General features: G+C 42.5%; 1 long non-coding RNA gene and 1 pseudogene across 1 annotated transcript; both read right to left on the bottom strand.

Annotated features, from left to right (window-relative positions):
• Window positions 1-402: 402 nt before the first annotated feature.
• LOC142776527 (uncharacterized) lies at window positions 403-7595 on the bottom strand. Its single transcript, XR_012887607.1, has 2 exons — window positions 7329-7595; window positions 403-651 (listed from the first exon to the last, which is right to left on the bottom strand). It is a non-coding gene; the product is annotated as an uncharacterized LOC142776527 (long non-coding RNA).
• An 11287-nt stretch (window positions 7596-18882) lies between these two features.
• Window positions 18883-21927, bottom strand: LOC142775482 (uncharacterized; annotated as a pseudogene).
• Between the last annotated feature and the right edge of the window lie 3523 nt (window positions 21928-25450).

Genomic DNA, 25450 nt, shown 5'->3' with positions numbered 1-25450 from the left:
ACCAGCCACCCAATTGTTTCGCTGTACATGTTTATAAAATGTTCATGTACCCCAAACCAGGTGCTTATGATACAAGCCGAAAAAACCTACAAGTAGGGCCTTGGAGTCTTCTGGAAGTAGACGTGTTGTATTTGTCTGTAGAGGGCTTTACACCCATAAGTGAGGAACAAAACTCCTGTATAATGAAGAATGTTGGCAGCTATCAGTTATACAAAACCCTAATGCAGCTAATCTTCCCCGACACATCTGTACATTTAGAGAGGTGACGTAGCTTCTGTGATTGTGGCAGTAACTCAAACAGGACCAGTGCGGAAATTGGCACTACTTGGATAGACATATGTCCAAACATGCCTGCCCGACTCCTCTAGCCATCCTGGCTGAATCTGACACATGATTTCTTAACTGCTGGCTGGACAAAAACAAAACCACTGAAGCACTCAATATACACAGCGTGAAGTTCCTCTGGAGTGGTCAACTTCGTCTTCTGCGATGAAAGAGCAGCACAGTGTACTGATAAGGCACTCCTTGCAATAGTTTTCAATGCCACACAGTGACCTTGCTGTTCTTGTCGAAGAGAGCTTCGGGAGCTTGGAGGGTGCTTGCTCTTTTCTGGGGGCTGCTGCAGCTCCTCGTTTTCTGCTCAAGGTCAACCTGCACAAAGTTGTAGACGAGGCTTTAAGAGTTGTATATAATGATATACAAATTTTCGCTGAACACACATTTCCTCGTGGCACACTGGGGAATTTCTTATAAAACTTAAGGCCTCGCATATGCAAACATTTACAATCGATTCGAAGATGCACTCGACTCTAAAGGAGCAAGCTTATTATGTAGCGTATATAAAGAAAAGTCATTCAGCACAACCACAACTACAGTTGCACACGAAAACGACATTATACACGATCCTGTTTATTTACATGGTCCATTTTATTTTATTTACACGGTGCATTTTACACGGTCCTGTTTTACACAATCTGGTCTGCATGAACTCTTGAACCGGGCACCATATAGGTTGAAAGACACACACAGAGTTTGAGACAAACCTAGTTTCCCGTGGAGCATCCTCTTGCACTGTAACAACACATCTCAATCTAGTTAGTTGGTCAGAACGAGGTGAAAACAGCTCGCACTTGAAAAGCACGGGCAGAAGGACTGACGCCTGCACCCTGTGCTCCCTGTACATTCTCGTTGAGGGTGCAGTTTTCACCTTATCCTTATGCAATTTCGCATTTATAACCTTGTTTGCTGCATAATCTTTGTGGCGTTAAAGTGTGTGATACCGTCATGTGTATCCCATGTAAGTTATAAAAATAGAATACAAGATAGCTTGATTCAAAAATAACAAAGTGCATCCAGTGCCATGTCCTGTAGCCATTCTTTAGGCAAGTGGCAGAATGATTTATTCTTCAAAACATATCTTACTTGTAACCACTACAAGAGCTAACTCGTACACTGGCACATTCTGTTTGCCTCTTCAGATTACAAGGTACCTTTTTTACACCAGAAATTCTTTAAGAAGAATATTAGTGTTGTAATTGTGAAGAAAGAAAAGTAGAAGAAAAAAAAGATAACCTGCCCTGTACAGGGACCGAGCCTGCGATTTTCAAATAACATGTCCGATGCTCTATCAACTGAGCTACCATGGCGGCTATCCCTCTTCCATTTTGTACGGTATATATGTGCATTTATACAAGGAAGAGTCAGTCAGCGCTGCCTGTTACCATTATGGCGAGTGTGGGACACCTTTTTTTGCCTACTGGCAATTACATTACGATTGCAATTACGTTACGATTACTTCCAATATACCTATATTTCTTTGGCAGCATTATGTATCTGTCAGTTCTCAGAAAATCTGCTAGTCACAAGAGTTGGCAATAGTTCGCCCTCCCACCTAAATGCATGTACTTGAACACATGCACAACTGATCAAAAAAAAAAACAAGTCACACACCGCTAAGATTACTGAGATTCAATGTTTCAGATTCGTGAGTAAAGCAAAGAACTATAAATTTAAGGGTTTGTTGACTTTGTTGAACACATTATAATGAGAACTAGCAGAAAATGATGTCATACAAACTATAGGGGATGTTATCAAAAGTAACTCTAACAAAATTGTGAAAAGAAAAGTGAGCAAAAACGTAACTTGGCAACGTTTTTTGACAATTGAATTGACATTACTTTTTATAACATCGCTTTATTTTACTGGGTAATGTTGTCGGGTAATTCTCATTATTAGAGTGGTGAGTAGGCTGACAAAGAAAGTATATGGCATTGATACTTCTTTTGAACACCTAAAAGTTTGAGGACCTTAAAAGAGCGGAAGCTACTTTGAGTAAACCAGAATATTTAGTTGGAGCGAAAAAAAAATGTACACACATTTTTACCAGGCTTTTTAACCTATTTTGAAACATAAATGTGTATGCTGCCAGTAATGTTAAGTACCATTACTTTTGTCACACTATGCACTGTAGCAGGTGTAGTTGGAGTGCTGATAGTGAAGCATTAATCAAGCACGCCACCAACTGCGTTCACATCAACGGTCGCGTATTTTAAAAATAAACCTGCTGTATAGTAAAAAAAAATTTTGAGCATTTATGATTTTATGTAAATCAAGTTAAACCGACTGGGTAAGCAAACCATTTGCATAAAATCAAAAGGTATAAAGTGATTCATGTATTATAACTATGTGAACAGTTTTAGCAATGCATGGCAAAGTGACAACAGTTTTATTAAAAACCCCTCTCATTATGACATGCATGAAAAGCCCCACACCAGAATATTATATAGTGCATGTAATATCGAGACTACTAGACTGTCTATTGACCTTTTAGAAGAAGGGTATCTCCTTCACGTTCAAGGGGCAACCACTTAGCCTTTTCCTGAGCTTTTCTGTGAATATTTCCTTAACTTCAGATATCATTAGGATTGATTTAGAATGAACAGAATTTGCTTAAGCATTGAAACCTAGTTCTGTATGTAACTGCCATTATGGGTGCCAAACCATCTCCAATTAATTTTTATCATTTAACTTATTTTTTAACTGCAGCAGCACAACTAGCTATGGGTGCCCAAAAAGTATCTAGAAACAATTTCTTTACCTCTTTGAGCCTTTTGGAAGTGTTCAGCTTCTCAGTGCTCACCTTACAACATTTTTTTAAATACGTGTTTGTGTAGCCATTGCTCGTGCTCCTTGTAGAGTGAGGAGAAGCATATGGCAAGAAGAGACAAGAAATAAGCATAGCGAAAAAAAGCAAAATAAGCGAGGACCTCTTTGTTATCGTACAATGTGTGTAACATTACTATTGCGACAACATATAGACAAATTATCACGGCTATGCATCCATTGTAGAGTCATACACAGCTGCAACACCACGACTAAATTCCAACCCTGTGTTGGTTTAGGATCCCTTTATAGTGGCAAGCTAATGATATCTGCATTTGTTTGGCACATACTAAGATGGAGTGAAATGTGATATGGTAATCTTATTTAGAATGCACGTCATGTGGCTTCAGTGTATATGTGGCCACAAGTAACTCAGGTTGCAAAGCAATATAGCAGAGCCTGAACAGACGTCACCGACCACTCCAATCTGAACTTGCCTTTGCTACTTGCCCATTATCATCCCAGCAAAAAATGAATAATTGAATCAGCTACAGATATGCGCTAGCTTATGCTAAGGACCAAGTATGAAGGGTGTTTTGTCATTATTGAGATCAGTTATTTGTTCAAGAACACTTGCTGTCAAACACAAATACATTGCTGTCGAAGCATCGAGACTCAAATATAAAGCAAAAAGAAGTGTCTCTTTAAAAATTACAGGCCACAAGGTGCAAGATAAATATTTGATATAGTTGGGATGGAAGGCACGCACAAGAGGTGCTGCCATATTATACTTTTCCTTGTGTTAAAACCTGCTTGCTTTAGTCACCCAACACATCTGTAAAGATGCCAAGAAAACACCCAGGAGCTGATGCAGCAAGGTTTAACACATCTCTAGGGATTCCACCATTCCTGAGCAGCCCTACAGCCTCCACAGTCCTGCAACTGTTTGTAAGATAAATATAGTTTTACCCAAAGTTCTTGGTTTACAGACACACAAGCAAAACGAATAACCACTCTACAGGAAGTTTGCATGATAATGCGCTGGGTAGCAAAACGGATGCCAATATCAAGTATCCTGGCCTGCCGCTTCTTTTTTTGCGTTCTTAATTAATCAATCCATGGTTAATAAATGTTCCCCCAATGTGAAGTGTACTGGCAGTCAGGTAAAGAATTGCAATGTATTTCGAACAAAATCCGATTCATGGAAAGTAAGCATGTAATAGCGTTTTGTCAGCTGTTCAAGAAAACAGCATAAAGTTTAGCTATAACCCATGTTTTATAGAAACACCATTAAATTTGATATAAAAGTTATGAGCATTATGTGAAAGAACACGGAATCATGTTCAATCAATAAATACTTCTAATGTACTGATATGAATAGAACTAACTGAGTATGAAACGATAATTTTTGCTTAAGCATTTCGAGTTATGAACACTATCGCACTTGCCAGCTGCATCTTGTCCAAAACAGCGGCAAGATAGGCTAGTTTCTGTAGGTGAACAGTAATGAGCAGTGCAAAGTAACAACAAGAAACACCAGTAACAACAGTATGGGGCAAGCACAGACTGCCAACTGTATAATTTATTACACAAAAGTTCGCCTGAATATCAGTCAGACAACTTGTGCAAATGAAGGTCCAGTCGGGCATGAACAAGTTACGAAATCAACAATGCCTGCTTTCACTAACAGGACCCTCATTCACATAAAGTATGCAGCGATAGGCCCTTACCAAGGTACGTCACAGCATGATGTCACTGGCACATGTAAAAGGTGTGGCTGGAAAAACACTCCCGCTGGTGGCTCAGCCCTGTACAGTCGTGCGGTGTTTGGGGCAAGTTTTAATTTTTCAAAGCTTACACTTCACGTTACAATGTCGACATTAGCTGTAGTATGTGTCAGCAAACATCCAGCTGTGTGGTAAAATATTTGCCACGCTGTCTGTTTACCTTGAAGAAGTGAACACACGTGGTGGCCTGTCCGAGGAACAGCGGCATAGTCTTCAAAAATGTGCACTGTTGATTGCGGCATGTAGTTTGCATTGAAAGGTATTGAGAATATCGGTTCAACTAAGAATACTGTGTGTGGTGTGTGCAGTGTCAATAACAATGTGTCTTGTTTGCGAAGACGTTAGCACTCATAACAAGGACCGCTCGATGAAAAAACTTGATTCGACATTTAGTCACGGTAAATATGCACTTGACGCGACCATCTGCGAGTGGGTACATCTCGGTGTTTGCGCTGTGTGCAGAAAAAAATTGCAAGGTCACCAGGCTGGAAGATACCATTTGCTGAAGCTGCATGTATGAATCGCCCCGATGTGTACACAAGCTCAATAAAGGTATAACTCGTTTTATTGAAGGCCTCATATGTCTTCATGTAATAAGCAGAGATTCTTGTTTCACATATACTCAGTACCTTTACCGCTCGATATTCATGAAGTGACAATGCAAACAACAAGTTTGTATGTCAGGTCCTGAGAGAACATTGTAAATATGCAAATAAGTTGTAGGTGTCAGATGCAGCGATGTAACTGCACAAAAGATTACGTATATATTAGGCTACAGGTTTAGAATCGCATACATCTCAGTGGTCTATCAGGAACGTCACAAACAACTACCTTGCTAACCAGCCCTTGCACAGAGGGAGGGAATGGCTGGCACGGTGCTCGAAGTGACGTCACACTATTGGCAAACATAGAGAGGTTTCTTACTTAGGCAACATTTTGCACAATATATTTTTTAGATGCAAGACTGTACTTGTACGCATTGGTCATACTGATGTCTTTTGTTGTTACCTTGTGCTGTGAATTACTAGGCATTTAGTCACCATGATCTTTAAAAGCTAATTTCAGTGTTCTCTCTCATAATGCTGACAACTGTGTTGTTGCATAAATTGGGCAAAAAAGCAACACAGAAAGGCTGTCACAATAAATACACCAACATGGGTATTCTCCTGCAAACAAAAGTCAGCACTGGTCCTGTCATTACCCGTCTTCCTTCTCTCTTTGCCTTGTTTGTACTGAAACAGCCAAACACCTGAACAGTTAGATAAGAAATATTAACGCATCAAAACTATAAGTGCTTGCATCAGCAACTACCCAACAGCGCGATAACCGCACCCCTGCCACACAGCAGCGAAACATATTTTGAATAATGCCACGTTCCATTTCACAAGTTTTTGTTATCGTTGCGAAACACCACACGATTCTCGGCGCAAACCGCGCCTGCAGGTCTCGAGAAGGTTCCGGACTGTAGTAGATCGATTCGATAAGGTCACGCCCACTGTGCGAACGGTACGGATTGTTGTGGAACCTACGCCACCGCCAGCGATTACGCTAGAACATTCGACGGCAAGGGTATAAATGCCGACGCGCTTCGCCGCTTGTCAGTTGTTGATCGAAGGCCGACGCTGCGTTCGCCGCTATCAGTCCGAGGCTGCTATCTGTGCAAGACTGCTGCTGTAATTAGACTTTCCCTTTACCTGGCACAGGTTCGCCCAAATAAACAGTTAAATCCCAACACGAAGTTTTCTGTCTTTGGCCGCGTCACGACCCCGTGACAATATGCTGGCAGTGTATTATTTTATAAAAAGCAACTCTGGCAGATTACAAAATCTCACATTGTGCATGCAAGTTTTCTTCAAAGTCAGGCGTACAATGTAGGTGCTGGCCGGTACATTATTAGTTACACGCAAAGGCGTCTTGCAGGTACACATGCAAATTGCACGAACCCCTCTCTCTCTCTACACTAGGCACACACATTATATCTTTTAACAAGCACACGCCACTGTTTAGGGGCATAATAAGGCTCTACCGTGAACGTATGCTAATCAACCCACTTAGGCGGTTGGCTAGGTGAATCGAGCCAAGTTACAAATTGTATCGCCCGCGAACGTAAACAAAATGCTGCTTTGCATCAAATGGCACTGCAGGCTTCGTTTAATCAACAACGTAGCAAGCGCCGTGTGCGTCTTCCTCACTACATTGCACATATGAAAAAATCGATCACCATACACATGCATGTTGCCGCAGTTGTCTCGAATTAGCTCCAGTAAGGCCGCGCCGATGCGCCATGGCTCTGCTGGCGTTAGCGTTGTCGAAGCGAATCGGCAACCACACTCGCAAAGGCGCGTAAGGTTGCCCTTTCACGACGCCTCGTTTGAGTGCAGCAACACACACTTGCACTGAGTGGCATACTTGGTCTACATAAAAAAGTGTCCCCCTTACCTTTAGTTTCTTTCACACTGTCCTGAGGGAAGCGACCACAGGCGTCAGCCGTCACCTAGGAGTCCTTCGAGAGCCCGCCCACCCGCCGATTCCTTGGACGACTCGCACTTGATCCGCACTCGAACAACCGCGGGAATAGGGCGAAATCTTAGCACATCACACGAACGAGGAACGGCGCTTCCTTGCGTAAATTTAAAATTTCGTGCTCTCGTGTGTAGCAGCGCGAACACATGAGAGACGCACCCAGACGGCATGTCCACAGAAACAATGAAGACAAACAACATGTGGCTTTAGCTGTGAAGGGATTTGACTTGGATATCTGTGTGAGGAAAATAAAAAAAACATCTGTCGCTGCTATAAACTGAAAAAAATGTATGTTATCTGGCAAAATAACTTTAAAAGTGATAAACGGTTATTCAAAAAGCAAGTTACAACTTATGAATATTTTCCCAGGTCTTTGTTTTGTTTTTGTTCAAGCAGACGACAGCCTCCTACTGCTTCTACGACAGACGCAGTGCGGTTTCACGTTCGGTGCGTGTTGCCGACGGAAAGCTCTACAGTAGTGATATCAGAGTTATCAATTCTCAATGAATATTAGGATGGCTACAAAGCAGTAACATTTTGACATAGCGCAGTACGCAATCTTTCAAGGTATGACATTTCTTTGCTCTGAAGCAAATCGAAGCAAGCGGGCGGGCGCAATCAGCTGATATCGCCACTACGCGAGGCATGGTCGTGCGCAATAGCGTCGCGTCCCGTGCTCCATTTGTCATCAAGCGATAGAGCTACTAAGTGGAATACAGCTAGATGCAGGGATTAATGGCGTATCACTCTAATTCCCTGTGGTGGCCGACTCAATCGCAAGAGAGCCCCGGGAAACAACCTTCAACTGCTCAAGCTTGTGTGTGGGTGTAAAAATACTTGTTTTCATCCGCGACCGGGCGGCAATCTGTAGTTGAAAGACATGCGAAAAGCATGTGACGTATATACAATCACAAAACATATGCACACAACAATAGATACGATCGCATATCGTACACAAATATGCAAACACATAGCGTGTAAAAAGGAAATTTATATATATAACTTAAACGCCCGGCACCCTCCAGCGCGATTAGCTTAGCAAGCTAGCGCACTCAGTTCACGTACGCGAGCACAACTGAGTGAGTGGCGCAGGTTCGAGTCCCGCCAATTCTAATTTTTTTTGTTTTTTTTTTCAACGTTTTTATTGTACTGCTATCTTTTCTAATGTCTTAGGTTCTAAAACAAAATAAAAGCAATATTGCGTTCAAGTACGTATGTGGGACTGTGTTTTTTGCGCAACAGTTATTAGTATTTTTATTTTCATTATTAATTTTTTTATTTATTTCATAATATAACAAAATTAAGGACTAAGGGGAACATTGGGTCTGCTTGATTGTGAAGGGACTCGAGAAGTGAAAAAACTCAAACCAAAAAAATTATTTGAGAAAAAACTGAGCATTTCACAGCTTGACCAGTTTCTTCAAGGTTAGGCCCTAGGTATGCGCGAGACTTGCTATATGACTCATCTCAAGCTGTGGCAGTTGAGGGAAGGCAATATCACCAAGAAGCAGTTTCAAAATATATTTTGGTTGATGTTTTTGATTCCTCCAAAATAAGGGCTGCACAATTGTGATCGAGCCAAACCAAGAATTGCGGGCACGAAGTCATGAGACAGAAAATGAATAATGTTGATTGTTTGAAAAATTGCCCTTAGTAAAAAGAAGAGTTATGGAGTGCTACGTAGCTTAACTCGCAGTAGGAATTTTATATATACATATAGATAGTTTAAAATGGACAATGTTGCACACACAGACATTGGTTAAATTCCTTTGCAGCACAGTTGAAGCATTATGTAGAACTGAAGTATCAGGAGAAACTCATGCGTCCTCGATTTATTGCGCTTTGCATAGCTTGTATGCGTCCATGCAGCCATGATATGATATATTTTAAAGCATTTGTTTAACCTATAATCTTCTTATTCATTAAAGCTGGCCCATAAGTTGTGTCTTATGTAGCACTACAATTGAAGCATAATCTGCATGGTGGTCTGAAACAATGCTTTTAAAAATCTCAAAACGACCCAGCTCTATACACGACCATCCGAGCATCATTGATAAGCACCATTATGTGTCCGTAAATACCAGTTGTGCTCTCATAAATATTTTTTTCACCACTCCCTCTGCCCCTACCTCGTTTCTGTCGTGAAGCTGTGGCAAGTTGTGTATAGCTTTATTTATATTGTAGGAGCACATACTGTCAGAAAAAATTTTTAGGCTACATGCAATTAGTTTTCATCAACTTTCATTTATTTTGTCGGTGCTCAGGAGAGCTAAGCTCATGGTCGATATTTTAAAATGACATTTCTCTTTGCCAATGTTAATGAGAACAGTTTCATTATTATTGACAAGTTCAATCACAATGAATTTAGTTCTCATTATTATTGTTTCCACCAAAAAACGAGCCCTTGAAGTTATGCTTTTTTTGCTTGATTTGTTTTCGTGTGACAGCATGCAAGTAAAATGAGAGTTATTGTCATTCCTTGTGAATGACACATTTTCCGTTTGACAGACTTTAGCACCTGGTCATCTGTAGAAGTTGTATTCATTCTGGAAAAGGGCAAACAGTGGTGACTGACAACACAGACTAGCCTGCATTATTCTTTTGTACTATATATGTCACTTTGCATTCATTTATAACTTTATAGAGCTCGGATTTCCTGCTGAAAATGTGACAACAACTGTAGAGTTTCCACATTTTTGCAACAATCCACATGCCTTTCATACACTATTGCACATTTTCGTTAGCACCTTACAAAATCTGTATATTTCCGTAAGACCTTACATTCTGCATTTTCCTTATCAAAGCTTCTGTACACTCCATACGCTCTCCTTATCCTTCCATATCTTCCATAATGAACTCTCCGTATGCTCCATAAGTTTCCTTATCATTCCATATTTTCCATAAAACTCACTCCATCCACGCCATAAAACTTCCTTATCCTTCCATATACTCCATAAAAAGCCTTCCATATATGCCATACATTTTCCTCATCTTTCCATGTACTCCATGAAAAGCCTTCCGTATACGCCATACAATTTCCTTATCCTTCCATATACTCCATAAGAAGCGTTCCGTAAATGCCTTACAACTTCCGTATATTTCCATAAAACTCCATATGTTTTCCGTATGTAGCATAAGGAAATGATACGGAGTCCATATATTTTCCGTAAGATTTCATGCGGAACGTTTCAGTAGGGACCTGCCGAGGACAGACGATGCCGTGGTCGTGAGACAGTCCACATCAGCCGCTTAAAACCTTACTATGATCCCCTTGTGCTTGCTTCGCTGTGAGTCGCATTGATGGCTCCTCTTCACCACCGGGGCAAATGTAGTGGGGAAGAGGGAGAGATACAGTATCTTATTGGAGCACCTGAAAGACGACTACGACGAAAATCTGAGCTCGTGACAGTGACTGACGCCTCTTGAACCAGTCAGTTGGTTTTAATCAATAAACCCCGTTATACTATATACATACATATATATATATATAAATATATATATATATATATATATATATATATATATATATATATATATATATATATATATATATATATATATATATATATATATATATATATATATATATATATATTGTTACGGATGTGATGGGTTAATTTACACAGAAAAATGTCCGCGATCTACCGTCACTGCCGAATCACCATCGCTCGAGAGCGTCCAATCTCTTCTTCTTCCTCGCTCTTTCAGTCGGCATTACATTTCCCTCCAGGCCAGGCGAAGCTCACCGAGCGAGTAGAAGCAATCGGTTGTTGTAGAGCTTCAATCGGGCAATGTGCACAATTTGCGTCTTGGGCGAACGCCGGTTCTGAGCTGTCACTTTCGCAACAGCGTAAGTGATGTCACTTAGGCACTGAGTAATGACGAATGGTCCTGAGTACTTAGAAAGAAACTTCTGGGAAAGTCCCTTCTTTCGAACAGGCGTCCACAGCCAGACCAAGTCACCTGTAGCGAAAGTCACATGCGGGTGTTTTGCGTCGTAGCAGTCTTTCGCGCGAGCGTGGGCGGAAAGAGTTCGGAGCCGAGCAAGTCGACGAGCTTCTTCGGCGCGACACTGGCGTGTCCATTCGTTGAAAAAGGAAGTATGGTGTCGCGGAAACTTTGGGGATGACGAGCATAGAGAAGAAAAGAAGACGTATAACCCGTGACTTCGTGTTTCGCGGTATTAAAGGCGTATGTAACAAAAGGTAATACGGCATCCCAGTTCTTGTGATCCGCTGCGAAGTACATTGAAAGCATGTTGATGATAGTATGATTGGTGCGCTCAGTGAGACCGTTGGTCTGAGGAGGGTATGGCGTGGAATGGCGATACTGACACCCACAAAGCCGTAGCAACTCTTCGACAACGTCAGCGGTAAACTGTTGGCCGCGATCACTTATCACCACACGAGGGGCCCCGTGACGAAGTATGATCGAGTGTAGAAGAAAACCATGACACATCAGATGATATGGCTGAAGCAACCGCCATAGTTTCAGTGTACCGCGTCAGGTTATCTACGCACACAATAATCCAGCGGTGGCCGGTGGTAGACTTGGGGAAAGGGCCCAGTAAATCTATGCCAACTTTTTCGAATGGTGATGTCGGTGGCTTAACCGGCTGCAGTGTGCCGGCCAATGGTGTGGTAGGTTGTTTGTGGCGTTGGCAGACATCACAACTTGCGACGTAGTGCTTGGTGGTCTTCCAGAGTCGAGACCAGTAAAAACGTTATCGGATACGGTGAAGCATTCAGGCAAATCCAAGGTGCCCAGACTAGATTTCATCATGCATGGCTTGAAATACCGCAAGACGCAGGCGTTCTGGCACGACGAGGAGAAGTGTGGGAGCATAGCTGGAGTAAATCTTGCGTATAGTAATGCGTCATGAATCACGAATGGCGTGGTGCGTTTAGAGCCACGAGCCACATCAATTATTGGTTTCAGCGAAGGGTCACGCTGTTGCTCGTGACGGAAGACGTGCAACTTTGGGAAGTTAGATGGGATTGCGGCCAGGTAGTTGTCAAAATCATCATGAACAGCATGCACAGTCGGAGATGGAAGACGAGATAAGCAGTCGGCATCTGCGTGACATCGACCGCTCTTGTAGGTCACAGAATATTATATTCTTGAAGCCGTAAGGCCCAGCGAGCGAACCGACCAGATGGGTCACGTAGTCCGACAAGCCAACAATGCGAATGATGATCTGTGACGATCTTGAACGGCCGGCCGTACAAATAAGGTCTGAACTTTTAGACGGCGAAAACAACTGCAAGACATTCCAGTTTGGTGACTATATAATTCCTCTCCGCCTTAGTCAAAGTACGACTTGCATACGCCACGGCGTGCTGGCGGCTGTCGTGATATTGAACTAGCACGGCACCAACACTGATACCAATAGCAACTGTATGCAGTTCCGTGAGTGCCTCCGGGTTGAAATGGCGCAAGGGTGGCCCGGAAGTAAGCAAATATTTCAGCTGCTCGAAAGCAGCCTCACACTCAACGGTCCATCGGAATGGGGCGTTTTTGCGGAGCAACTCTGTCAGGAGATGAGCAAGCTGGGCGAAGCCTTTGATAAACCAACGAAAATAAGAACACAGGCCCACAAAGCTACGGAGATCCTTCACAGACATCGGTTGCTTGGAGTCTCGGACAGCACTGATTTTGTGTGGGTCTGGTCGTATACCGTCCCTGTCGACTAGACTTCCAAGCACAAGGGCTTGACGCTCACCAAAATGACACTTCTTTGCGTTTAAAACGAGACCAGCTTGTTTGACGCAGTCTAGAACAACGCTAAGCCGATGATTGTGCTCGTGGAATGTCTTGCCAAAAATAATTACATCATCGAGATAACACATACACTTGAGACCGCGAAGGATGGAGTCTATGAATCGCTCGAAGGTAGCTGGGGCATTGCATAAGTCAAACAGCATAACGTTGAATTCAAATAACCCATCAGGCGTGACAAAAGCAGTCTTCTCTTTGCCGGACGGATGCATTGGTATTTGCCAGTATCCCGACCTTAGGTCGACGGACGAAAAGTATGCGGCCGAGTGCAGACAATCAACCGCATCGTCGATGCGTGGTAGCGAATACACGTCTTTCTTGTGACGGCGTTGAGACGGCGGTAGTCTACACAAAATCGCTAAGAGTTGTCTTTCTTTTTTACAATATAACGGGAGCTGCCCAGGGACTCCTTTACTCTTGAATAACGCCTTTCTGCAGCATGTCATTGACCTGATCGGCGATCACTTGCCTCTCTGACGGGGATACGTGATAGGGTTTCTGACATATTGGTGTAGCATCTCCCGTGTTGATGCGGTGGTGCATACGGGATTCGGGCAACATGGAACAACGCTTGTTTTGAGCGAAATCAGACTCCCGCGTAGCGTGTACTTACCTCCTCCAAAACATTCTGCTCGGAAGAAGACAACGACTTATTGATCATACGTTTATTCTCGGCTGAGTGATTGGGCGCAGTCTGACTGATGGATGAACACTCTGAGACCATTCTGACGTTAATTGTGGCCTGCTTCTCCAACGTTCCCAGTTTGAATCCGGCTGGTAGAACAACAGGCTCTGAGGCTGCGTTGAACGCCCACAAGCAAGCATGTCCGTCGATAGCTGTAAGGACAGACCGTCCTCGAGCATTTAAATATGCAGCTAGCTGCATATTTAAATGCTCGACCGGCATGAGCACTTTTGAAAGAACTGATGGAAAGAAAAAAATGTTCGATATGATTGCACTGTCATGTCAATTTTCGAACAAAAGAAAGGCACAGCATGTTACCAAAGAAAAAGAAAGAAAATAAAGTTTGACAAATTGGCTGCTGATACTTACACTTGAATAAATGGTGAATGATACAATTGGCTCTTCCTTAGACTAGATTAATGTAAACTATTACACCAAACAAAATAATGAGTGAAATTAACTGCTATACTAAGCAACAACTTTTCTTGGCACTGCACGGAAAGCTACGGAGGTGGTGTTGTAGCACTACGTGAAGTAGTGCGTTTTGGCGTGCGTCTCCTAACGCTATTGAAAGTGGCGGGGGCGCACCATCAGTGGTTCATGTATAGACGCAGACATCCCTTAGCGTTTGAGGTGTACGTAAAAAGGTGGGATTTCTTTGCGCGCTCAGAAATGCGAAGTCACAACGAATAAATTAAAGTAAATACAATGATCCTAATGGTGGGAACTACGACCTGCCTCAAATTTCTCCTCGTAGAAAATAAAGGGGGAACTTATATCTATATTTTGCGGTGAAAATACGGGCGCTATTGTAGAACTACATTCACCGGTGGTAGGATTCCCATAATTTGGCTCTGTAGCTTTCGCTTCGATGCCAAGACAAATTGTCACTGAGTATAGCTTATCTATAAATTTTTTAACCTCAATATTTTTAAAAAACTGATTATAGTAGAAAAAGCTTATGCATGTGGCAGACAGCCGATGTGAAAGTTGCTGAAACACCAGCTATGGAAATGGTTCTAACAAGGGCTATTGCGTTTGGTTGTGAAGTGATTCCTTTGTGACCCGCATTATGATAGGCTGTCTATATTTGGGGGAAAATTATATAATTTGATGCCAACGTTCTTGACCCAATTATAGGTAAGCAGAAGTGTTAGAGTGAACTGACATATTTCACAAAAACTTCTTATAATTATAACTAATCATGTAAATATAGTGAAGCCAGTTATTCTATGTTTTTTCATAAACCGTATCGAACGACCCACTCAAATCACATGCAATAGTCTTCTGGTGAGAGTGACCAGTCTAAAAATGTAGAAGTATTTTGAATTCCTACTGGGACACACCCTGCCTGTTCCAAACACAGTACTGCTGTCACAAACTAATCGCGTGCAGCAAAATATTTCAACACGGTTGAATGTACCTTCCTTTGTCCATATCTTTAGCCTACACTCAGTCATCATGCTACAAAACCAAGAAGTCCAAATCGCCACCCCCGTGAAGGGCGTTGATGAAGGCAATAAATTTGTGACACTGGTAAACTAATTGCAGCTATTCACAAGGATGGCTTATAAAGGCAATCATTTATATGGCCAACGAAAAATTTTCACTGGCATTGCTATCTAAATTTCTTGTGCAAAACTCATGATTTCTTAGCTATAGCACTGACCACCTCCCAACAGTGCCAATATACCAGCCAGTATAGCTGAACAAAATTTACCTGTTGTTGACAAAACAGCACGGGAATACTGAGTCCAGTAGGATTCCGGTTCAACTTTGGTTTTGATAGCCGACGTCTCTTTTGTTGCAGTTTTGTACGGATGCCAAAATACCTTGTTGCCCTGAACCCAACATGATGGCACTGCAGCAACGTCTCCACTTTCTTTGAAGTGAATGACTGAATACATCTGGAAACATTAAGTAACATTATAAGGCCCGTAAGCCCAAATGAACTCACCCTAAAATAACAATAACTCGAGAAGCATATTGAGATTAGGTTGCAGTCTTATAAGTAGTACCGAGCCCTGTGTAAACCCTTCAAAAAAGAATGGGCCACGTATCTACATGTTACACTGCAACTATCGTCGAAAGACAATAAATAGTCTTGCGTCTGGTGAGAGTTAACAAAATATTTATTTGATGTTCTGCACAAGAACATCGGTGAATGGTAGTCTGGAGGTGCTGCGTTAGAGTGCCTCGAGCGTGCAGCGGAGGTGAACGAGGGCATAAAGTCACGTCGCACGTAAGTTATGAGCGCTATCTGTCAGTTATCTCGAAAAACAAAGTGCACGGTGTGCGCTCCCGTCTAGCAGGTGATAAGGTGTAGAACGTGAGGCGACGGGTAGGTGCCACCACCGTGTCGTCTTAGCAAAGCGTTGGAAATACTTGCCTTTTCGTGCAAGCGTTCCATGGTTAGTGCAGCGTGATAAACGCTACGGTCTTTAGAATTTCTTATGTATGCCTTTTGTAGTAAAATACACACTTACAGAATATTGACGTGTTGGTATGGTGCTTCAAATATGCACAATAATTGTTTTTAATTGACAACTGCACAAGTAAGAATGCTAAAGCTTCAGCAGTATTGGTGGGCACTGCGGAGAGGGTGGGCCGTTAGGGATATCGTCTGGTGCCTTTTAGGGTACCATTAAGAGCGGACCAACAGAAAAATTTAGAGACAGGCAGACCCAAATTTTCTCGTCGAAGGTCCCCAAGAAAGTCCATCATCTTTAAAAGTTGTTATTTCCATCTGCTCAAGCTAACTCAGCATTTGGCAGTCTTATATCAGATACAAATTCATTCCATATCAATAAAACCAGTGCCGGATTACCAGCTGTGGATGATGAGCTTTCTACAGAAATGAATATAATAAACCTAAAGGGTTGATTTTTGAGGTGAACTCATGGTTTATCTTGACATGAAATGCAATAAAAATCAACTAGCTTGAAGGGAGAATTAGGCGCAGACACAGCACAGACAGAGAATTTACTGAAAAACACTCATATATGCAAGGTACGATCATCTCACAAGGAAAAAAAAAACATGGAAAGAGGTATTCAAAAAATCAAATGTACTCTTTAAAACCAAGCTTTATGCAATTGTGTTCTTCCATGTAATCTGATTCCATAGCATGACACGCGTAAAAAGTTTCACAAGGCATGCTGAACTCCGTTCATTAAATACAAAGACCCCTCTGACCTTGGGCCCCACCTTGTTTTCGTATCTGGACAGCACTCTTGCTCCAGCAAACAGTGGTGCACAAGTTGATTGATTGGTTTATTGGGTTCAACATCCCATAGTGACCTGGTATACGCCATAGTGAAAGGCTTAATTTCGTCCCCTTGGAAGTCCTCAAAGCGATCATGAATTACCTCTTGTGCTAGTAAAAGAAAACATGCAGACGAAAGCAGACGCTGTATGCTGTGGAGAGCTCTGACAAATCTTGCAGTCATGTTTGGCAAGCAGACACAATAAGTAGAATGCAATGGTTACACTTTCTTAAGTACCCTCTTTTCAGAGAGGACTGCACTCAGCTCTTCGGAGGGCTGGCATAAAACTGATCTTTCCTCACACAACAGACTGCTGCTATTGATCAATAGCTGGCATAAACCATAAGTGGCGTTTGGATCAGCTGTACTTCTTGCCCCAGTCTGCTAAAGCAAATTATATAGTTCCTGACCGTTCCTCGTCGTGTGGTCCAAATAACAGATGCTTGTAGGTGGCGGAGCGAGCTGGAAAGCTAATACTTTTTGATGCCTGCTGTCAGGGTGTATCTTCCGCTTCCGGGCCAGTCACCCAGCTGAAGTACAAGAACGATAGAATGCCTAAAGGTCGTCGCCTAGTTCGCCGGACCTGACGTCCCGCCGAGAACCGTCTGTCCTCTACCACTGCGCTGCCTCGAACCACCGCATGCACACCACGGCACGCGTTGCACACTTCATTGTTGTTCATGGCCCCCGCACGGCAACCACTTGATTGTTTTTCGCACCTGTATCATGACAGTGGCACAAATCAGAAGAATAACTTCCACGCTGGTAGCCACTATTTTAGGACCCAACAGACTATCCACTCACATGAAAACATATCGCATATTTTAGCGAACTTCTCCTTCCATCTGCGGGTGAGGGCAAGGATGGTTACTGGTGATCTCTACAAGTCGCAACCCTGATGTGCTCTGAAACCACATTGTGAAAGAGCATGTTAGCTTCGGTCGAGGGATCGAATCCCGGCTGCGGCGGCTCCATTTTCGATGGAGGCAGAAATGTTGTAGGCCCATGTGCTAAGATTTGGGTTCACGTTAAAGAAGCCCAGGTGGTTGCGATTCTCGGAGCCCTCCACTAACGTCTCTCATAATCATATAGTGGTTTTGAGAAGTGAAATCCCACAATTCGATTAATCAATCATGTTAGCTTCGCCGGGATCATCGAAGCACCCGAGACGTTGTAGAAAGGGAAGGATTTACTTAACTTTCAAGAAAACACAAGCCCCACAGGCTACTAACACCACACATGCGAAACGACACGAGCGTCACTCAGTCACGTCGACATCTTCTTCCACTAACTACGAAAAGGGGCATGTGCATTTCTAACAAGCAATTGTACTTCGTGACGTACACTCACTCTCATGCATATGACCTAGCTTCTTTTTCACAAGTCATCCCTTCCTGTGTAGCTTCCAGTGCACTCGTCAGGACAAAACAAGAGAGAAATAACTTAACAGCACGCAATAAATTCCCTTAACTCCACTCAATCTTGACAGATTTGGAAAATTGCTGCGGTATTCGTGAATGACAATGAACTTTAATACTAAGGCCAATATCTGTTTGCTCGGTAAAGTAATTCAGGATTCCTTTCGCACGTACTGACATCGCACAGAGCATGGATAGTGATGCACAGCTACATTGCCAACAGTGTAAACTGGTTGAAATGAGAGCCATGTTTTTTCATTAAAATCTTCATCCATGAAATATCATAAACAGCATGAAACTTTTCAAATGAGACTGTGGTGACATCAGCCACTGTGTAAAAGTGGCAGTACAACAAAACCTTGCTTACCAGGTAAGCAGCCGCACTTTGACTTGATCTGCCTAATTGACCATACTGCATTGACTGCTGAAAGGTCCGAAGCCTGGTACGCATGGAGCTCAGTTGTCCCCACAATACCAGCATGAAAGTTGGTCAGTTGCTTGAAAAATCCAGCAGATATCTTTACATCAACACTATCTGATAAAACATTTGTTACAATCACAATGTTCCTGTCTTTCATAAAAAGACATGAGTCAGCAGTGTTGGTTTCAATGACTACGTCTCAAAAAGCTATGCAGTGAAACTATTGTTCCTGAAAACCTGGAGGAGTAGGTCCAGAATCACATGGCTTCTGCAAAGTTACTCGCTTTTCTGGTAGTGCTGTTTTGAACACGTCCCTCTGACTGCGCTCACACAAGCGCTTCACGACTTGCTGAAGCGGTCGGTTTGGAGATTTCAAGTCACACTTCGATTGACCCAAAAGTTCTCAAATGGGAATGCTGAAAATGAGTCAAGGTAGCCAAACTTCTGCACATCATCAGGAAGGTGTACAAGTGAATGTACATTCTACACATAAACACCCTCCCCATAAAGACGTCCAGCATCAGTGACAAATCCTCGGAGAAGATTTCTGGCAAAAGTTTAAGTGCAGGTGGGAAACCTTAGGGCTTGCGAGGATAGATAATGCCACACTCAGCTTCATGAAACACTGGTATTAACATTTTTCAATTGGCCCTGATAGCACTACAGGTTCAAGGTAGAATAAAAAGTTCCGAAACTCTGTGGCCTTCCATCTTTCCAGTTCACAAAGACTTCGGGGCTTACGGGCCATTTCACGAGGTGTGTGCTTCTACAAATTTATTACCATCTTTTATATTTCATTCTGCACACGTACTGGAACCTTTCACCTATGAGGTACTCCACGGACCCAGTAGTGAAGCAGTTTCCTCACAACCCCTAGGTACACAAGGTGCATGTATTGCTGTGGAAAATCGCTAACCATGCCAATTTTTAACTCGGTCAATGGTGAGTGTCCACGATGGTGCTTTTCCTGCTTTTGGTTCAGAAACGCTTTGTCAGTTCGCAGTGGATCAAGGAGCTCTGGAAGGATTACTTTCGGAGAGATTTCAGAATAGACTCCTTCTTGAGTGCATATCTCGCAACTGTATGAGCCCCCATGGCCCTTGATGCACTTCAAGAATGCCCCTGCAGGTGCATTACAGACAAATGCACGTACTGGAACTGTAAACTTTTTGTCACCTTGAGTGAAGCCTTCCATTTCAAGCATGCTCACTTCTGCAATAAAATCACTCAAGTAGTCCTGGAGGCTCTCAGGTTTTGAGTTTACAACAAACAAGGCAATGACAAATGGTTTGACAAAAATGGATTTTTCAACATACGCCAATATTGGCCAGAACTGTTTGCTTGAACTCTTTGCAATGGGAAGCCCATCAGTATTTATCAGAAGTGAGATGGTTATACTTGTGATGCTGCCTGCTTGTATTATTTGTTCTAGTGTTGATTTAATACCAAAGTAGTGGTATAAACCAGATGCCTGTATTTTTCTTAACGCGCGAGACCTCGGTGTCCCCAATAGGGTTCGTGAGTCACTGGGTAACTCCAGATCGTGCTTCTTCAATATTTTCAGCAGCAGCGTTAGATGTGAAGCACAAGCTTCAGTTTCACAGGCCGAAGCAGCCAGCTTGCTGGCCAATCTCGGCTGTTCTTCATAAGTTGTTTCTAACTCAACTTCTGCCACATTACTGGTCAACCTTGGCTGTTCAACAGCTGACGTGCTTGCAAAAGCATCTGTAGGGTCAACATGCTCTTGATTTGAAGCCTCCGTGACATTACTGCTTCTGTTTTCTACTTCATCATTTTCGAAATTCTTATCCTGTTCGGAAAAAGATGAAATTGCAATGTCTGCGAACTGTTTGTGCACACATTCAGCAACTCTTCTTTTTCTCTGCGGGTCGCCAACATCTTGTAAATGTCTTCGATACTGTTTTATATCTGCACACAATACATCGAGTGTTTTGAATTTAGGTTGACACACAAAAAAGCTACTACCTACTTCAGTAACACGAGCTAAAATGGTGATAATATGGCATGTCATAGAAAAGGGGGTACTCAGGATTAATTTTGTCCAGCTGAAATTTTTTTATGTGGATTAAAATGTATAGGTTTGCTTGTACTTAGCCTCTTCGCGATGCGGCGGCCGTGGCCTCGACGTTAGCAGCATGACAGCTGATATACAGCCACGGAAGGTGAAGGGAGAAGTTCAGGAAAAAATGGAAGCTTGAAGACATGAAAAATTTGCGAACACGGGGTGTCGTTGAATCGAACGTTTTGACAAGCTGATTTGTTTCAGCCTGGCAAACCATTTCAAAATGTTGGCTCCAACAACACCCTGTGTGATATCATTTCTGCTCTTCACAACTTAATAGTTATGCAAATGTCACAAAAGTACTTCTGATCACAATCAAGCCTGATCATTTCTCCATCGCAAAACCGGTGACACGAGGGTGCTTTTGATCGCAAACAATTGGCTAATGCATTGCGTTACAGCCTCATCCAAATCAAGGTTGACCCAGCCATCCCACAAATAGCGATTAGACCCGATTGCGAATAAAACTGACTGTACCGGTGTCGCACGAGCAGTTACGATCGCAAAAAGGGCTGATCTGGATGAGGCTCAAGCCAGATCAGGTGCTGCTACTTTGACACCTCCAATTGCGATCAGCCCCTATCACAACGTGATCCAACTTTCAATTCCGCTGCGCCAAACTCGATCCGCGGATCCGTTTTATTATCATTGTGGTTTCAACGTACAGTGTTGGTCAAAGTTCTTGGGCCACTATCCCGTGTATTTCTATGGCAGCGTAGCCTGAGAACTGCTGACCCCTCCTGTACTTTTGTGTCAGCCACGGCGCGGTTCCACGTGACATTGGTAATGCATACATGCAGTAATTTCACTTCATCGAGAGTAGCAGCTTTAAAGTGCAATGAACTCATTTATGCTTACCTTCATATGCTATCTTCAAAAGCGTGAATGAAAAGCGCGCCGGTACAGTCGTCACGATCGTCTACGCTCGCCAAGAAAACAGGAGAAAACACGAGCCAAAAAGAAAGACGCTTTCATGGTTGCCAACTCGTGCCAAAACATAGAAAAATTAAGCGCTGCATCTGATTAAGACTGCTAGTGCTGCAACAAAAAAACATTTGCAAGACAAAACAGATTTTTATTCAATATAGGAATTTTGTTAACTAAATCAAAAATTTATTTTATTATTTATTTATTAATACTGTAACCCTCACTTGAGGGTCATTAAAGGGAGGAATATAAACACAAAACAAAAACAATACACAATGACAAAACAGACATTACGTTTCATGTTGCCGGTAGTACAATTCTAGCGAACACTCAAACTGTTTGACATTTGCGCTAGTAACAGCGTACTCTGAAAGTCTATTCCACACTTCTATAGTATACGGAAAAAAAGAATTTTTAAAGCCATCCAGACGCGCCCAAAAAGGCCTTATTGGGTGACTATTGTTCAACCGAGCTTCTCTTTTGGGTGCAGGTTGTATGTATGTGTCTTCATTTATTTTGATTTCGCCTCTTATAATTTGAAACAGGAGTTTTAACCTTTGCTTTTCGCGGCACACTTGCGGGGGTTCTAGCGCACATGATTTTAACAAATTTGTGACGGATTCTGTCCTCCGGTACCGCGAGCAAGTGAAGCGCGCTGCTAGCCTTTGAATTTTTTCTATTTTATCTCTCAGTGACTGCTGATAAGGACTCCATACAGAAGATGCATACCCCAAAATAGGGCGAACAAATGTCTTATGTGAAAGTAATTTGACATCTCTAGGGGCATCTTCGAGTTTTTTCCTCAAGTAAAACAACTTCCTGTAAGCCTTTGAACACACCTCCTCAACATGAGTGTGCCACCCCAAATCGCTGGTAATAGTCGCCCCCAGGTATTTAAAGCTGTGTGTTCTGGTCAGAAGGCTATTTCCGATTTTATAATCATATGCGAGTACGGTTTTTTTCTTGGTTATATGGGTGAACGTAGTCTCTGACAAGTTAATTTCCATTCCCGACTGGGTGCACCAATTATGCAAGGCTTGCAGACAGCGATTAATTTGGATTTGGTCGTTTGCGTTAGTTACAGGAGCGTAAATTAAACAATCGTCTGCAAAAAGTTTGACTTTTACCGGGCTTTCGACAACTGCGGAAATATCATTTATGAAAATTAAAAACAACAAAGGACCCAGCACAGACAACTGTGGGACACCAGACAGTACTTTCAATGAACTAGATGTGCAATCATCTACACGTACTTTTTGTTGACGGTTCTCCAAATACGCGGCTATCCAATTTAGTATATCTGAGCTAAGTCCTAGTTGCTGAAGCTTAAAAATTAATTTGCTATGAGGAATTTTATCAAATGCTTTGGCGAAATCTACACAAATGACGTCTAATTGTTGTTGACCTTGGAGAGATACATAAAAATCATGAACTGTTTCTACCAGTTGAGTAACAGTTGACAACGCCTTCCTGAATCCGTGTTGATGGGGATAAGAAAACTCTTTTGACTCAAGAAAAATAATATTGTGCCTTGCTATGAAGTGTTCCATGATTTTGCAACACACAGAGGTCAATGAAACGGGGCGATAACTGTTCACATGAAGTCGAGTGCCAGCTTTGTATATAGGCTTTACAATTGCAGTGCGCCAGTCTTGTGGTAATGAGGATGTTTCAAGAGATTTTCTGAAAATGATTGTTAAATAAAAGGACGCCCATTCGGCATACCGTCGTAAGAATTCACTGGAAATTTCGTCTGGTCCGGTTGCCTTTTTAGTGTCAAGCCCTAGCAAGTGACTGAACACCCCTTCCTGCATGATAGCTAAGGGCTCCATTGCGCAGGCGCGTGGGCAGGCCTGGTCAGCATCCACCTGATCGGTTTCATCTCTAGTGAAGACCGACTGAAAGAACTGGTTGAAAGAATTTGCTATCTGCGGTTTTTGCCTCACTGTCTCGGGTCCAATTTTTATCTGTTAAATTTCTTCTTTTTCATTCTTCAAATGAAGCCAAAATTTTTGAGGGGAAGACTTAATGAAGTCAGCAAGGGTTCGGTTTAAAACTTTCGTTTGAATTCTTTTAATGCTGTCTTTAACCGTCCACGCAATTGTACGGTTGCTACCGAGTTGGTTTTGTTTTTCCGCATGCGTTTTATTTTTCGTTTGATATGGATGATTTCCCGGGTTATCCTCGGACTGCGCTGTTTCGTTTTCTTTTTACGAGTTGGAACAAATATATCCGTACAATGCTTTACAATGATTTTGAAACGTTGCCATAACTCTTCTACAGATTCTGAGACAGAAGCAAGTTCAAACTCATGAAGGGACAATTCTAGATAGTCAAGTATAGACGTGTCATCGGCCCGTGCAAAATTTTTAATCTAAACCGGGACAAATGGCCGCTTCTGCGGCTTTGCGTCTAGCTGAATGTTAACAGTTATCAGCTTGTGGTCCGATATTCCCTCTTCGACCGATAAAGTGCTAGGTGTCACTCTGTGTGATAGGAACACCAGATCAAGCAATGTTCCTGAATTAGCAGTTACTCGCGTATTTTCTTTTATATTCTGTGTTAAGTTATGAGAGAACTATATTTCCAACATTTTATCACCACTCACAGTATCTATATGTCCAGGTGTGACACTTTCCCAATTTATATGCGGTAAATTAAAATCGCCAGTCAGTATCAACCTCGTGTTGCCATTCTGGAATTTGCACAAGAAACTGTTCAGTTGGTCTAGGAAATCAGGCGTGGTACCAGGGGGCCTGTAAATTGCTCCGACAATAAAAACCACTTTTTCAACGAATATTTTGCACCAAACCGTTTCGGAGAGGGAGCAATCAATTCTTTCTGTCGTAATAGGCGACTTCACAAGAATGGCCACTCCACCAACCCGTGAATCCCTATCCCACCTGTGTACAAGATATCCGGGGAGAATAATACAATCGTCGGGAATTAAAGGACTCAACCATGTTTCGGTTATGACAGCAATTTGTGGGCTATGTGACAGCAACAAGAATTCGAGTTCCGTGACCTTATTTACAATGCTACGAGCATTTAGTACAAGCAGGCGTAGCTACAATTTTGACGCAGATGCGGCATTCGAGTGGGTAGCAGGAGCAGCTCTGCCATCCCTCTTGCTTTTGCTGTTCGAAATCGCACAACGCTCATTCTTGTTCTGATCCCAAGTGTAGAGCTTATCGTTTATTTTGAGCTCATCGTGACTCAGAGAAACCTTCAAACCGCTATCACGCTCAGCAGCCGCGCTTTGCCATAACTTCCTCCGCCTTTCCACTGTTTCACTCGCATAGTCATTACTAATACTTATGGGACTTCCCTTCAGCTTCGGACAATTTTTCATCACACGCTCCTTTTCCCGGTAGTCATAGAATCTCATGATGACTGGCCTAACCTTCCCGGGCTGTACCTTTCTTCTTCTACATCAAGTTTTTCCTTAAATAACTTGTCC

This window comes from Rhipicephalus microplus, chromosome X (assembly GCF_043290135.1).
Source record: "Rhipicephalus microplus isolate Deutch F79 chromosome X, USDA_Rmic, whole genome shotgun sequence".
Classification (NCBI taxonomy): domain Eukaryota; kingdom Metazoa; phylum Arthropoda; class Arachnida; order Ixodida; family Ixodidae; genus Rhipicephalus; species Rhipicephalus microplus.
Note: the sequence above shows the minus strand (reverse complement) of the source record. Positions and strands in the feature narration are given on the sequence as shown.